This window comes from Micromys minutus, assembly GCF_963924665.1.
Source record: "Micromys minutus genome assembly, chromosome: 8".
Lineage (NCBI taxonomy): Eukaryota > Metazoa > Chordata > Mammalia > Rodentia > Muridae > Micromys > Micromys minutus.
Window position 1 is genome coordinate 22,535,913 of NC_137977.1, and position 9,476 is coordinate 22,545,388.

Genomic DNA, 9,476 nt, shown 5'->3' on the forward strand with positions numbered 1-9,476 from the left:
TCTACGGCTTCATCCCATCTGAGTGTTTTCCCTACCTAGAAAACAGGTACATTCAAAGGAGGAATCCCTGCTGGAGATCAATGTCAGGGACCCGCTTTCCCTCCCAGCCTCCTCCTTGGTGATTTACAGGAATGATTTGGACATAGAGTTAATGGAAGTAGGTTGCCAGCGTGTGGGTAAATTCATCACTGTCTCCTTGCGTTCCCAGGGCGGATCTGCCTTTCAGGGTAATATATCCTGGAGAGAGCACCCGAGATCTGAAAAATACAGGCTACCTTGGGAGGACAGAGCTGGGGCAGCCTCGGCAGGGATTTTTATAAACATGGGTGGTTATAGACTACAGTGTAGCTTCAGGAATTGCCTGGAAGGGCTTTTCCATGTGTGTCTTTAGTCCCAGGGGAAGGGGCATGGAGTATTGACTTCCGTGGGGATGGGAAGCTTCAGGCCTTCCTCCCCCATCCACCAATCCAGCTCTTGCTCTGTAAAACAGCCATGTCTGCTCTTTAGTGTGGGAGGTGGCAACAAGGGGGAGCTGTGTGCTGATGCCGTGCTCCCAGGGGGTCTTCTATGCTCCATCCATCAGCTCTCCTTGCCCTGTTCTGTCACTCCGGAAGGAGTTGTTTGTAAAGTACAAAGACCTAATGCTAGAAGCCTAGGGGCAGGTGGGAAGGGATGGGAGGGGGAGAACCTCCCCTCCAGGCCTGCACAGCTCAGTGGTGTGTGTGCACACGGATGTGTGTGTGCATTTAGTGTGAGCACACACAGCTGCTGTAACGTGCTGACTGGAAGACCGACACTGCTGAAGCCTCTTCCCGACCGCTCCCCGCCCCGCTCCGGGGAGTCAGAGGGCCTCTGCTAGACATTCATTTGGTTTACCTCTCTATTCCTGATTCTCCGTTTAACTTGTTTCTCACCACCTACCTCCTCTCCTTCCCCCCTCCCTTCCTAATCTTGTTGGAGAGAGGAACCTCCCTCCCAGCTGCCATTGTTTACGATGTACAAGATGAATTTAAATGAGATGGGAGAAGGAACCAGGAATAGGGGTGGATGGTGCATGACCGGGAGAGAAGGCAGCCCTGTAGACTCTGGTCGGCTCATGGAGTGTTAGAACTAAAGGACAGGAATTTGGGCATCTCTCCTGGGCTTACAGACAAGGAGCTAGCAGTCCTTATGGAAATAGTAGTTATCTGCCAGGGTTAATATGGACTTGTCCTGCTGGCCCTGAGGAGTTGCTTGGAACATCAGAATGTCCCTTCCGGGACTCCTCAAGGCCCATGTTCAGAGCCCAGAGGTGACTTAGTGAGTGTCTCAGCTGTTCTCTCTTGGGCTCAGAAAAGGAATTTGGTCTTGCTGTGTGGACCATACTTTTTCTCCTGAAGCTGGTGACACCTTTCTTCAGAGCTCTTGCCTGTGTATAGTGACCACACTGCAGGGCCTGGAGTCAGGTCCATATATGTTCTTCTGGCAGGGTCTTCCAAGTGGGCAGGACATCCTGCAGTGGCAGAATTTGGGCACTGCAGCTACCTCCCCTTTTCCTTCAGTCAGGCTGAACAGCAGGGGGTGCTCATGAGTCACAGAGAGAGAGAGAGAGAGAGAGAGAGAGAGAGAGAGAGAGAGAGAGAGAGAGAGAGGGAGAGGGAGAGGGAGAGGGAGAGGGAGAGGGAGAGAGAGGAGAGAGGGAGGGAAAGGGGGAATTCTGGGCTGTCTCATCTTAGCCTTGGCTTGGGAAATGTTGCCTGTCAATATGAAGGTGAGCAGGGCAGACTAGTCAACCACTAGAAACAATCTACTGGCAGACAGACAGGAACTTGAACGAAAACTGGCTTTTCCAACTTGTGTAGGACTCCATGGGCTGTGGAAAGCTAATCTCTGTGTTGCTGACAGTTAGTAAAGCAGGTCTCTGTGGGGATGTCATGGCCTGACCAAGTCTGGTTCCCACCTAGTTTGGCACCATGTAACTTCTGGCCCTTTGCCAGTCCTCAGTAGCTGACCTCAGGCCTCCTTGGGGGAACAGAATATCTCAATTTTCTTCAGAAATGTTTTCAAGTGATTCTGTCTCATGGCCCATGTGCTGCCCACTAGGTTTCTCATCATAAGGAGTGGGGATGGAAGCTGTCCCAGATCTGACACAGTCCCTGACCTTACTTGGATTATCTGGAGTCAGATAGGAATGGGTTAGGCTGCTAAGAAGGTCTGTGGGTGTGGCACATTCCTGACCCAGAGCAAGCACACACTGGGCAGCAGGTGCAGTGAGAGGGGTGTGTGTCTTCCCAACCACACCCTGGTGCCCCAGCCCTTGTTTTTTCCAGTTGTCTTTTTTAGGCTTTCTCCTCACTCCCTGCCCCCATACAAAAAACAAAGCACCTGACTCTCAAGATTCCTCCCTCCCAATAAAAAGGCCTGTGTGGTGTTGACTCATGGGCCTAGCTAGGGTAAAATGTCTGTGTCAGATTACCCAGCCTCAAAGAAAAGCCTAGTTGTTTGACTTTTAGCGCCTTCAAATTCTCTTTGTGGAAAGGATTAGGGTGGGAAGCACAGTCACAGAGTTGGAAGGGAACAGAGCCTCTGGGCTGGAGATAGGCTTTGTTACCCACAGAGTTGAAGTTGGGCCTCTCATCCAAACAAAGTCACCAGTTCTCCCCAGAATATGGGCATTTTGTAGGAAATCAAAGGCCTTTCAGGAACATCCCTCAGGGCCACAGGCTTGCCTATGGGTAGGGGTGCCTCCACTTTCTTCAGAGACCTAGTGTTCATATTCAAGTGCCCAGTCCCACCGAGGCACTAACTCCAGAGTGAGGATTAGTCCTCTCTGGGGAAAAGTAAGTCCCATAAGCCCACTGGCCTGTAGCCTTCTCCTTGTGTGTCAGGTCTTTCCGTCAGGGCATTTTCTTCATGAGACTTCATCTGAGTTCCTCCAGCTGCACTCTAACCTGCCCTTTATCATGTGGTTTACACTGAAGACCCTGGGATACGCACTCATGCCATTGGTCAGAGTATCAGACTAGGGAAAGGCTGCAAAGAAATGGACAAAGTCTACCACCCCACCTCCACTCCCACAGACAGGGTTTCTCTGTGTAGCCCTGGCTGTTCTGGAACTCCCACTGTACACCAGGCTGGCCTTGAACTTAGAGATCTGCTGGTCTCATGCCTGGTGTCTATTGCCTCTTTTTGATGGTAGGTTTGGAGCACAGAGACTCGAACAGAAGGTTCACAGAAGTCCATTCCTGGGAGAGACCAAGGATGAGCCAGGCTGCATTGATTCTAAGATAAGTCAGAAATAAGTCAGAGGGCAAGCCATGACACGCCCAGCACTCAGGAGGCAGGGCAAAGGGAATCAGAAATTCAGAGCTGTCCTCAGTCACATAGTGAGTTCTTGCTTGAGTTATCTGAGACTATTCAATAAATAAAAGACAAAGCAGACAACAATTCCTAAGTGTGACTGTGCCTAGAGAAGTATTGGTATTTCAGGGAGAAATAGACTGCAGTTTGGGGAGCAGGCTGCCTTGCTCACTGGTGTCTAAACAGGACCTAGAAAAACTAGGGAGTTCAAGGTCAGCCTGGGTTACAGAACAAGAACCTGTCTCAAAAACAAAAAGCAAAAACCCCAAAACCAAAAATGCAAACAAACAAACAAAAACCATAAAAAGAGGCAATCAATGAATTTGTCCATTCTCATATAACTCTTCTCCTAGTCTGACCCTTTCTATATAGGGACAAGCTCTTTGCCCATCTTAAATGGCCATTTAAAGCCCTTTCCTGCTGGGTTCTAAGTACTAGGTAGCCATCAGCCTGTTGGGAAGCCTCAGGCTTAGAGAAGAAGTGACAGAAACAGATGCTCATATCCGGTCTAGAAGTGAGTCAAAACTCACAAGTAGTAGAAGTACCTCGCTAAATACTGGCCTCCAAGGCCTTGTTGCCCTCAGGGATGAGAGAATTCGTAAGTAGACCCAAGTGACACTATGTGTGACCCTGCCCATCCCCCCCAAGTTATCCCTGATTGGTGAATGAAGATGCCTACAACCTATAGCTGGGCAGAAGAAAGTATGGGGGTGTGGGGGGGAAGGAGTTGGTTCCCAGGCCCTAAAGTCTCCCTTACTGCTTAGGTACTAGGAATTTGGGCCAGTTAGTAATGCCCTTCTAGTATATAATTAGATTTACTCTGTTCTGTTCTGTTTCTTTGTTTTTAAGTAGGGTCTCATGTAGCCTAGGCTGGCCTGAAACTTCATGTTACTGAAGATGACTTAGACCTCCCAGTCCTTATGCCTTGCTGTTGACTGCTGGAATTATATATATGGGCCATCCTGTTTGTTTGTTTGTTTGTTTGTTTGTTTTGAGACAGTGTGGTGGTTTGAATGTGTGGCCCTCGTAGGCTCATATATTTAGATACTTGGACCCCAGAGGGCAGAACCGTTTGGGACAGCTCAGATGGAAAGGTATCCTGGCAGTCCAAATCCAAGGAATTTCCGCAAAGTCACACCTCACAACAAACCTCACATTAGAGATTTACTGGGATGGAAGAACCCAGGAGGCTGGCTGCTTCTGCTCAGGAGAGACACTGCAGGAAACTGACCAGAAGACAAGGTTTGTATAGGGCTTCTTGGAGTGGGGAGTAGAGCTTTTCAAGGCTGGGATTGGTAGGATTTGAAATTCAGAGTTTGGGCTGTTTATTCTGTGGTGTGGGTCTGTGGTGTGGTGCTATTAGGGCAGTTAGAGTGCTTTGTGAGTAGAACCTTGTAGATGCAGGTCCTCAGGGGAGGAACCTGGCCACCCTTGTGCCTTGAGGGGCTTATATTAGCTGGTGTGGCTTTGTTGAAGGAGGTTTGTCACTGGGAGGTGGGGGTGGGCTTTGAGGTTTCAAAAGCCCAAGCCATTCCCAGTTAGCTCTCTCTGCCTTGTGTTTCTGGATCAAAGCTCAACTACTGCCCCAGTGTCATGCCTTCCTGCTGCCACAGTCCCCACCAGGACAGGCACAACCTCTGACCTCTGAAACTGTAAGCCCGAATAAACTGCTTCTTGTATAAATTGCCTTCGTGTCTCTTCATGGAGAGAGAACACCGAGACAGAAAGGCTCCCACTCGGTACCTGAAACTAGCTTCAGGCTCACAGTTGTCCTCCCTCTGTGCTAGGATTACAGGTGTGCTCTAACAGGCACAGCAGGGAGTTAGGGATGCAGGGCTGGCCCCTCCTCACTGACGCTAAGGTTATAAACACGGTTTTTCATGGACTCTGCAAGCCACAATTGGATCAGTTCTAACCGTGGTTTTCATTTTGCAGACGAATAAGCAGAGTCCACAATGCTAATTAATAATCAAAATAGGGACCCGCTGGTGGCTTGGGGGTAAAAACACTTCCCACCACACCTGAAAACCCTAAAAACCCTAGCTTAATCCTTGGGACCCACACTGATAGAGAAAACCAGCTCCTGATTGCGACATATTAGCTGTGGTACACACACACACACACACACACACACACACACACACACACACAATTTTAAAAAAGATTCATTTTATGTGCATTGGTGTTTTGTCTGCATGTCTGTCTCTCTAAGGTCTGTCTAAGGATGTCAGATCTGGGAGTTACAGTCAGGTGTGAGCTGCCAGGTAGGTGCTGGGGTTTGAACCTGGGTCCTCTGGAAGTCAGTGCTCTTAACTGCTGAGTCATCTCTCGAGTCCCACACACAAAATTTTTAAAAACTGGAAATAACGATAAATTTTTTTGCAGCTTGAAGAAAAACGTATCCATTGTTGGGCCCTATGCAAGCATATGTTTGGGATTAGCAAATCCTGGGAGTCATCCTGTCATCCCTATTTCTGTCTAAGAAAACAGAGTCTGAGAAAGTAACTGAGCCATGAGATAAACTGCATCCACCACGTAGACAAGTCATGATCCCTTAGCAGTATGGCCTCCCACAGGGGAGTTGTGGGGAGCAGGTGCTGATGAAAGTCCCTCTGGATTTTGAAAGCAGAAATCCTCTTGGCCGGTGGCAGGCCAAGAACTGAGTGTCTGCTGTGCTGGGAGGCTGTGGAGGAACCCCTGTTTTTCCCAAAGAACCCCTAGGGAGGAGGGCTTTACTGCTGTCTTCTCACCCCCATGGGACTGGCCTGTGAAGCAAGCCTACATCCTGAGCACAGAGCCCAAAACAACTGGAGCAGGGAAAGAGGGGGTGCAGCTCGCTCTGCCTGAAGCCTGTCTCCTTATTTACCCTCAGACACACACCCCAACCCTGGCATCCTGTCTGGGGCTCCTGTCATTCTCTGCTCTCTCCCAGAATCACTGTGAATCTTGCAGGGCTGCGGTTGCCTTGGTAACTTGATGGGAGGCTCTTGAGATTTTGTGGAACCAGAGAGGGATGTGCGGGGTAGGGGAGGGGGTGGAGGAGCTAGGCTCTGCTAGGCTGCTGCTGGTCATAAAAGGGAAGGAACAGCTCTGGCTTTCTCTGCTCCTGTCAGCCAGCCAGTCCTTCCCTGGGTTTGGCCTTGGTGCCCTCCGTTGCATCTGTAGTAATTGGGGGTTGGGGTTGGGGACTCTTTGTAGTCAAATCTGTGAGGAAAAGAACCATGAGGTAACTGCTGTGTCCTTGGAGTTGACTCCCATTGTCACCCAGAGCTGACAGACTCCGGCTTGCTCCCGTGCCCTGGCCCTGAAGTCTTAATTGGTTTTATGAAGTTCAATGCTATATTTTATAAGCTAGATAATGGTGGTGAGGGGAGGTCAGGCCCTCCTTTGCTACACTTGGCAGGGCCTCCAGAATTGCTGACTTCCCAGTCAGCACCAAACAGACTGATGAGAGCAGGGTGGGCAGGGGCAGCCAGGCCTGTGATACCCACCGTAGGACGAGAGCCTGTCTCTACGTTCTAGTCCCTCTGAAGTAGTCAGGAGGGAGGAGGAGTCCTGCCTTCCTCTTCGGTTCCCATTCTGTGCTCTCTCAAACTATCACACCATGACCAGGCACCTGTGGGAGTGCAGAGAAAGCAGGGGACAGGGGCAGGAAGTGTGATTATATGGCTGTCTTTTCAGGGCCTAGGGCAGCTCTCTTAGACCTTCTGGAGGAAGCCTGTAAGAGGCAGCCCTCTTCCCTTCCTCAAGAACTGGTTAGCTACCTGCTCAAGTGCTGTACCCACAGCGGCCTCAAGCCAGCAGAGACAAGGTCTGAGAAAGGTGGGGACAGATGGGGAAAAAGAGACAAGGCAATTGTACTGTCACTGACACTCAGGAGCAGGAAGAGAGGGGGGCGAGGGCAGAGGGCTCCTTGTGCTTCATGTCACCGGCTGCTATCCAGGATTCTGATTCACAGAGACAACGAAGGGTTAGCCCTGGTCCCTGGGCCAAACCGTGTGCTGTTCTTCCCAGTCCTCTGGAAAGAGGTTTTGACAGTTTCACTAGCTGTTGTCACAGTTATTCCGTCCATTCGGCTGTCCCATGTGATTGTTCGTGCCCACCCTTGTCCCTGCCCCTAGTCCCTAGTCTGCTCTTTCAAAAAGAAAAGGATGAAAGTGTTTTCAGACTGGGCCCAGTTGCTGAGCACAGCTGGCTAAGGGACAGGTGACCCTAGAAAGCCTGATCCTTTTTATTATAGCACCAAGCTCCCCCTGCTTTCTGACCATGGAGTGTCTTACTCTTTAGAGAAAGTCCAATCGTCAGGAAAAGGAGGGAGGAGAGAGAGCTACCTGGATCCAAAATGTGGAATTTCCCAGTGCACCTACCAATTCCTCTCCCCTCTCTCCTGCTTCTCTTCCTCCTCCTCTTAATTAGCCAACGTCTATAAAGGGCCAGGTGATGTAAAAGCCCTCTACAAATGTTGAGCACTATTTCATTTCCAAGACTAGCAAAGAGTGTATTTGCAGACTTGACTGAAAGGTCACGGCTTGCCTGGGACAGAGGAAGACCCCCTCTCTGTAAGGTCCAGAGCAAAAGCTTTTCTGGGATTCAAGGTAGGGAAAAGAGAAGAAACCCTGTGGGGACACAGTGCCTGTCACATCATGATGTCTGCCTTCTGAGCCTTGAGCTGAACACCAGCCCAGCTTCCTACCTGTGTCACTTCTCTAATTGCTATGTTACGAAAGGAACTTGAGAGAAAAATTCTGGTTCGCCATTTGAAGAGACATGATCCATTCTGAGAGGGGAGGCATGACATGACAGCCATCACATGGAAAGCGCTGGTCGTGTGGCATCCAGTCAGGAAGCAGAGGAAGATGGTTGCTGGCTCTCAGCCCACTTTCTCCTTTTACTCAGTCCAGGACCCCAGAATATGGAAATAATGACGTCTGAATTCAGCATGGATCTCCCCCTCGGGTGGACATGTCTTTGGAAAATTCACTCATAGACATGCCTGGAGATGATTCCAAGTCCAGTCCTATTGACAATGTGACCCACATTCACATCCTCACCCTCATACACACCTGCCTTTCAGGGTTCCAGAAGATAAGTCTCTATAGGTAATCCTCAGAGGCTCCTCGCCAGGGGAAATGCTGATATTTACAACAACTAACACTAAACCCGTCCTGGCCATCAGCCTGTGCTAAGGGCCAGAGCTTTTCAGATTAGGGACTGGAGGCGTCTCTGCAGTGGGGAATAGACAGTGTACAAAGGACCTTGAAACCTCGGGGAGAAGGTTATCACTAATCAACTCTGACCAGAAATGAGTTCCTGGTTTATGCCCCCCCTAAAAACTTTCAGTATGGATGCTGCCCAAGCTTCTGAACTCTCCTGCCCTTTCCCTGTGATGGCTGGCCCAAACCCATTAGGAAAGAGCACTGCACTCTCCAGGGTAGAGCTCTTCAGTAGAAAACGGTCCAGAGGATGAGGGGTGCCGGGGTTGAGGAGATGCCCAGTCACTACAGTGAGTGCTGTGTGACCATGAGAACCTGAGTCCAGACCCCAGCACCCACATGAAAGTAGACATGTACCCCCAGTACATGTCTGTAACCCCAGTACTAGGGAAGCAGAAATCCCTGGAGTTAGCTGGCCAGATAGTCTAGTCAAACAGGTAGCTCCAAGTTCAGTGTGAAACCTTGTCTCAAAACTAAACAACAGACAAACAGACACACAGACACAAAGACATATAATAAGATATAATGCCTTTAGTCTGGGCACACAGTGAGTTCCGGACCAGCCAGGGCTACATAGTAAGATTTTTTATTTTTCAAACAAGACTAAAATGGAGAAAGGAGAAGCAATAGAGAACTATTCCTAACATCCCCCTCTGACTTCAACACATGCATGCTTGAGTGAATATACCTATACATATAGGTGCACTTGCATATACATGCCCAAGTACATAAAGAAGAGAAAGAAAGACACACACACACACACACACACACACACACACACAGAGAGAGAGAGAGAGAGAGAGAGAGAGAGAGAGAGAGAGAGATGGAGAGAGCAAGAGGGTGCCTTGTTTTGTTTTGTTTTTCCTTCACTAAGGAAAGAAGAAAGGGAGGGAGAAAGAAAAAAAAAAAAAAAAAAAAAAACAT